Below are 7,628 nucleotides of genomic sequence, written 5' to 3' on the forward strand. Positions count from 1 at the left end.
TACTAACATGGAATTGGAATCTTGGATTAAATAGAGAACCCAATAGGATCTGAATCTGAATCTAAGACCCCTAAATCCATTCGGATTTGAATTTGATTTTTTTTTTTAAATCTGATTCGACTCGAATGTAGCTGGATCCCATCATAATCCAACCCGATTGCAGCCTTAGAGTCTCACTTAACTTTGGCATCATTTTTTTACTCAACCCCCCAATCTAACTCCTTTAATAATTCCAACTGAATGACAATGGAAAGATCGAGTTCTAGTTGATATTTGCTTGCTGAGAACTTGCCTAATTTTAATTTTCCCAATCCCAAATCCTCCGGTTCTCCAGGGTGGGCTTGAACTTTGAAGGGAACCTAATCCATTGCCATCCAGATCATTCGAGATGTAAAATCTAAAAGCATCCAAAAAATTCGATTCCTATGTCCTTATTTTGTTGAAAAAGGAATGCTAGCCTCCTATTAGGGTTTACTTTGTCTGAATTAATTAGTATTATATATGGACAAAATTATATAATAAAATTCCCTAGTTGGAGGAATGGTGGGAAACCAAAATTCTTTTGATATCCTTAACGGTAACAAGCCTACACCTATAAAATACTTTTTCTTTTATTCAAGGAGAACAGTAGTGGTTTCCAGTTTCAGCCAAAATGTCCTTAACATGGTTTAGGCATCTCTTCTGAAACAAGCAAAAAAAAACATTAATGGGTTTAAGTGGCTGGCATTTAAATCATTTTTCGCGTGGAATAAATTAGAAAAAAAAAATTACTTTATGTACACACTAACAAATGACCATGCAGTTGTCATTCTATGCCACGTGGCCCATATCATATGGGGCCGACCCACCAACCCAACCAGCTTGGTTGGGCTGGGCCAACCAATTAAAATAGGAACAGTTTCGAAGTAGATAGTTTTCAAATTGATCCATGCCCTATTTGTCGTCACCCAAGTTTCATCCGAAAGAAAAATAAATTTTGTTTTGTTAGGTATTTGCATGAATGGCTGATAGAAAAGAAGATTTAATTTATTTCTATCTAGAAGCTTAAAAATCTAAAGGTGTTTGAAAATTTTGATCCAAATCCACGGGTTACTCTTACTGTGATATATAGGATGTGGAGAGAGAGAGTGATGATTTCTTAAGTAAAATTGTGAAATTCTTCTCTTCAACATCGAAGCATTAGTCAATTGCACCCTCTTTTTTGGGAAGCCTCAGATCCAGGCCGTTTAAAATTGAATGTATATGGGAGTTTTTTGTGTCTAGGATGCTCAGGTTTCATAGCTGTGCTAAGGGACTCTGATGCAACAGTATTAGTGACAGTTTTTGGTAAATCCTCAGCCTCATCCCCTATCCAAGCGGAAGCATTGCCAATTCAGAATAATCTGGAAGCTTTGAGTATGTTTAAGGATGAAGTTCTAATAGTGGAATCTAATTGCTCAGCTCTAGTGCGGGCTTTAAACTCAAGAAACTTTGATCTAGCTTTGGACGCAAATTTCCTGTGCATGGATATTAGTTTCCTTACTGAAAACTTGTCAATCTCTTTTGCACATGTTAATAGATCTTGTAACAATGTAGCCTACATGTTGGCAAAAAAAGGTCTAAAAAAGTATGGTCTGTTTGTCCATGATTCACCTCGGTGGACCCAAAATGTGGCCAATCAAGAATTAATTAGACCTTAGTGATTGGTTTCCTTTCTCTTAGTTCTTTGCTCTAATACACTTATTGCTTTATTTACCAAAAAAAAATGAAAGAAAAAATAAATAGTATAGCCCGTCTTTTTCTCTTTCTTTCATCCAAGTTTCACATGCATGAAGCTAATTCTAATCTATTTACCAAAAAAAGCTAATTCTAATCAATGTTTTCCAACCCATTGTGACCCGTCCGGTTGGATCAATGACATAATCATGGTTCTAATTTACAAAAAAAAGGGGGGGGGGGGGGGGATAACCTGCCCGCTCAGAGGGAAAGGTGGTTCAATCTCCTAATCAGGTTTTAAAACATGGGAGAATGATTGTTCAGTCCAAGGTCAAAATTTTTAAGCACAAAGTACAGTTGGGGTAGGTACAAGCTCGGTGCTTGACATTTTAAATTTTTATAGGTCTATACTAGAATTCAGAAATCTTCAATGGGTATGTCTGTGCTTTTCCGTTAAAACATTGGTTCCAATCAATATGCGGGGCCTACAGCCTATAAGCTATATTTGGTGACAATTAGGAAGAATGAAATTGGTTGTTAATCAACCATTTTCCCACTTGAGCCTTTTTTTAATTAACTTCTCTAATTTTTTATGTAGCTAAGCAAGTTGCCAACAAACATAACTTAGGCTCCGTCTGGTTTGTAGGAATAGGGGTGCGGAATTGGAATCAGAATGGACTATTACGATTTTTACTGTTTGGTTGGGAAGAATCAGAATTCTATCATCATTTTTGTTGTAATGGCATTTCCCCGTTTGAAGGAATAGTCATTCACAGCCCCTCTCTTGGGAATAAAATCTCATTCTTACTGATTCCAATTTTTATTCTCATTCCTATTTGAATCAAACAGACTATGGGAATAGATCATTCCAATTCCGACTGAGAACCAAACGGACCCTTGTATTATTTATCCAGTTAAACCAAAGCTTATTTTATCTCAGCTCTCCCAAATAAGCCCTAAGATGAAGGTTAGATGGTGGTGGTGGTGGTAATTGTGTGATCCAACTAGCTTATCTTCAGCTCAACCCTCCCAAACAATTACTAAGATGAAGGATTAGGTGGTGGTGGTGATCCAACCAGCTTATATCTTCAGCTCAGCCTAGTTATTTAGATAGTTTATCTAGAGTGTCTCAAAGCAGCTGAACCAATTTTGCTTAAAGTTCAGTTCATCCTTCCCAAACGGGCCCTGCCTTTGTCAACAACAAGATTATGTGACTCTTGACATACATTTATATAGAGTTGAACCGAAGCTTGTCTTCGTCGATCTCAGCCCTCCGTTTAAGATGAAGGATGTATATATGTGTAGGTGGTAGACTGGTAGTGTATTGAAGAAATCCGCTGCAACCATGGTTGCATGAAACAGTGCAACGCCCAAGCAAATGTACACAGTAGCATTCGAAAATGAAATAAGTAACCCATAAATCTACTTTTTTTTTGGGTAAAATACAAAAACCTCCCCTGAACTTTCTGGTAATCATAGAAATCTCTCATATAGTTTTACTTTAGCAAAAACCTACTTGTTATTTTAAAGAAAATGACAAAAACCTCCCTTCCATCAATGATCATAACAAACGTTAAACAAATGATCAAATCTTTCCAAATACCTATTTTACCCTCCTTCCAACATCCCGCTCTCTCTTTCATCCCTACCAAGCTCCCTCACCCTCACCGACACATCCCGCTATACTGTCGTCGGAGACAGAGAAGCAACTAAGTCGTTGGGATCGCTGCCCAACCCGCCCGCTCTCTCTCTCTCTCTCGTTATCCTATTTGCCACTCCTCCATTTTTCTCGTTGGCGATCACACTCACTGGTGTGTTGTAGTTCTCACAGGTCAAACCTGTTGGAAGAAGACTCTACCACTTTCAAATGGAAGGATAAACAGAAACATTAATGGAAAGGCTCTCCTCAAAGTAAGAGTGGACAATCTCCATGTAAAGAAAGATAAGAGAAGGATAATGATCATCATCATCTCGCTGTTTTCGGGTAGCTTGATCTATCTTTGTTAACTTGGTACTGATAGTTGTAACTACCTTGTTTGTTTTCTTAGCTTACTGCAACAAACCAAAATCGATTTAACCAAAAAGAAATATTGTAGAAGTTCCATCCTCTTTTACTTAGCAAGACCTCCAAGAAGCTATAAGTGATTTCAGCGAAGAGCTGGAAAGGGATTCTTTTGGAACTGTTTATAAAGGGGACGATGTTGCAGTAAAGAGTTAAGAGTAATTCAAGAATGCGAGCAAGAGTTCAGAGCAGAAGTAGGTGTTATTGGACAGACCCACCACAAGAATATAGTCTGATTGATTGGGTATTGCAATGAGGACAACATCGACTTCTTGTGTATGAGTTCATGAGCAATGGTGCTTTAGCAAGCTTCCTTTTCAGAACTCCAAAGCCCAATTGGAACCAACACACCTATATTGTGTTTGGAGCTGCAAGAGGGCTCCTGTATTTGCATGAAGAGTGTAGAACCCAAATCATCAATTGTGAAAATATACTTTTGATGATTGTTTTACACCAAGATTTCCGACTTTGGATTGGCAAAGCTTCTGATGAATAACTAGAGTCGAACTCATACAGTTATTAGGGAAACCAAAAGGTATGTTGCACCCAAGTGGCTCAGGAGACTAACAAATTAGGTAGAAGTGTTGGCTGTAGGCATAGCAGATTCTACCAAGGAAGAAGTGTTGGCTGCACTTACAAGGATCAGAATAATTAACAGATTAGGTATTCAGAACCTCTCCATTGAAGGCGATTCAGCAAACACTATAAAATGGTTAGGAAAACAAGAGACCAGACCGTGGAGACTTGGACACTTTCTAACGAAGGCAAGGAATTTACTGACTGCCTCTAATGCAAACCTGATTTGGATTCCAAGGGAATTTAATGCTCTTGTAGATGGACTAGAAAAATTAGGTGCTCTGTTAGAAGATTTATACTCTGAAGTTTCCTCCTGTATAATTCCTACAGATTTGGTCCCTGTTTTTGTTTTTCCTTTCTTTATATGTGTACACCTTCTTATGTACCCTTCTCTTTTCTTAATGAATTCAGTTACCTTACTCTCAAAAAAAAAGGAGTATGGCAATCACTACGAAGGTTGATATATATAGCTTTGAGGTCTTGTTGCTAGAGATCATCTATTCTAGGAAGAACATTCAACAGAAACTGACGAAAATGACAACGGAGAAATTCTTACAGATTTGGCTTACAACTGCTGCTGTCAAAGCAGGTTAGATATCTACTGGAGAGATTTCTAAGCGCTGCATTTTGGCGCATTCAAGAAGAGCCATCACTAAGGCTGACGATGGGGAAGGTCACGCAGATGCTAGGAATTATTGGAGTTCCAGTGCTTACATGCCCTTCTCCCTTTCACTCGGTTTTTGAAAGCTAAAGTGGTCCTCTGTTTCTGTGACCAAAATAGCCAATTTTTATCGAAATCTAAACTTGTTTCTTTACCACTGTGTTATTATGACAATTGAATAATCAACATGGCTCTTGATTATTGATTGTCCCAGAATAATGGGTTTTTTGCTTCTTTTCCCTTGCTTTAGTTTATCCCACTTATATCAAAGAACTGCAAGGACAGTTACTGATATGGTCCGATTCGTGTAGGGGCGGTGGAGGTTCCGGCCATGTGCGGGCGGTTCGGTGTTGTGCAAGGACGGTGGGGAGACAGAAGAGGAGCGGGGAGGTTATTGAGGGTAAATATGGTACTTTACAAAGTGATTAGATGATGTTTAGGGGCAATTTCGTAATTATATACTTTTTTGTCATTATCATCAACGGAAGGGAGGTTTTTGTCAAATTTTTTAGAAATAGTGGAAAGTTTTTTACTAAAATGAAATTATAAGGAATTTTTTATGATTGTCAGAAAGTTAAGGAGAGGATTTTGCATTTTACCCGCTTTTTTTTTTTTTTTCAAAAACACTACATTGGACCATTAGAAGTGCAATTCATTGGGATCGCATGCGACCACGGTCGCAGCATATGTTTTCCTCGTAGCAGTAGTGACAGTGGCAGACACGCAAGCAGACAGATTAATGCTTGCCTTGCTTTCTACTTTTACTCCCTTTTGGCAAGATGTGACCATTATCTTGATCGACTTTAATAATTGAAATTTTCAACAAATATTCTATGCCCAGTATATGAGTGATTCTACTCTGCAGTACGTCTCTGTAGCTGTTAACTTTCAGAGTGGCACTAGTAATTGGCAAGTTTTATGATTACATTGATGATCACTCAAGAATAATATCACTGCATTGGACCCAGCCATCGGTGCAATTATCCAGCAATTTTAGAACATTTAAGCTCTGTTTGGAACGAGTATAAATACAAATATGTACGGTATAGATGTATATAAGATAATATAAAATATAAAGTTTTGCACTCTATATATTCCTTCTAAACTGAGCCTGGAATATAAATACAAATATGGAGAGTGCAAAAATATATATGCTTTTGAATTATTTTATACGTATTTATACTGTACTGTATTCCTTTCAAATCTTAGCCTTAATTTCTGTTGTTATAGGAATAATTAAGGAACACGCATCCAAAAATCAAAGCCATGAGACAACAAAGTGTTGACACGATGTGGTCTGAAGTCAAAAGCATATATAGACCATGCATAATAAAGTAGAAGAAGAAGAAAAAAGAGCTCAACAAATGGAACAAAAATGCCACAGAGATAGATAACTAGACCAAAGGCAAAGGGAGACAGACCCCTTTATCCATGACATGACTCCATGTCTTAATATGTTATAGTTGATTGTGTTTCAATCTTTTCCTTGGGAGAACGACTGTTCATCCCACTAATGTACAGGTAAGATGAATCTCGTCGAAAGATCGATACCAAATTCACGGACAAGATTACGGTTTATAAGAGGGGACTACTAGTAGATCTGACTATAGGGATGTAATTTCAGATTTCTATGGAGTGCAGTGTACTTCACCACTTTTCCTTTCGCATGAGAAACAAAAATCATGAATTCCGTATGTCAAGAAGATTACACGCTACATCAAGATTCAAGAGTGTAACTATCTCAACGAGGAGACACGAAAAAATGTAGAGATGCTTTTTAAGAAGCACAGCAAGAATGAGTTATGAGTTATGAGGCAACGCAATTCTTTGATCCGACCCGTCAACAGTCAACACAACGCCACGTACGGATGCATGGCCCCAATTAACGTTCACCCACCCACCCAAATCTCCCGGGTTAGAATATAATTCATGCACTATTAATCTCAGCTTGGTCCAGTCCAGCACTCATCTGGATCTGGCCCCAACCAAAAGCAAATATTATGGATCTTAGGGGGACTAATAAAGTCTCACTCTCGGCAAGACGTCATTTCATCCAAAGGCCATGAATGATGAATCACAATTCACAGCCCAACTTCCATACCAAAAGCCTGAACTAATATAATTAAAGCCAGTGAATCACAGCCCTTGATATGGCCCATCTTAAAATTGGATGGAGTGACCTTAAGGTGGGCCTGTCCAAAAGCCATGATTTCAGGCTTTAGCCCAAGGCTACGCCATCAGGGGTAGCGAATTTCACCTCTAACTTCCATATATAGGCAATGCTTATAGCGATACAATATTGTGTTAGTAGTTCAGCTGGACCCATCTACTGATTACACTCTCACGGGCAATTTACCAGATACATTTGCAAGCGTTGCAATAAGAATAAAGTTAAATCCAATATACTTAACATCATGCACCATCCACCTTCCCTGAAGAAACGTTCTGAGGTTATATAAAGCTGGTACTGCACAGACTTCAAACGTGTGTTCTACACTATTTGTTGTTGAAGTAGCTAGCACGAATAAAGCAATTAACTGTAGGTAATAGACACGTTAAAAGTAAAGGAAATCATCCATGGGCACGACGAATGGGCGCTTTTCAATGGCCAACAAGCATGAATGAAGCTTCTGC

The 7,628-nt window shown here is 38.3% G+C and overlaps 1 long non-coding RNA gene across 1 annotated transcript; it reads left to right on the forward strand.

Moving 5' to 3' along the window:
* The first annotated feature begins 3,355 nt into the window (after positions 1–3,355).
* On the forward strand, positions 3,356–5,567 carry LOC148847108 (uncharacterized). Its single transcript, XR_016101413.1, has 2 exons — positions 3,356–3,679; positions 5,306–5,567. It is a non-coding gene; the product is annotated as an uncharacterized LOC148847108 (long non-coding RNA).
* The last annotated feature ends 2,061 nt before the right edge of the window (positions 5,568–7,628 follow it).

The sequence above is a fragment of the Nelumbo lutea genome, chromosome 6, assembly GCF_056320005.1.
Source record: "Nelumbo lutea isolate HS-2025 chromosome 6, American lotus-T2T, whole genome shotgun sequence".
NCBI lineage: Eukaryota > Viridiplantae > Streptophyta > Magnoliopsida > Proteales > Nelumbonaceae > Nelumbo > Nelumbo lutea.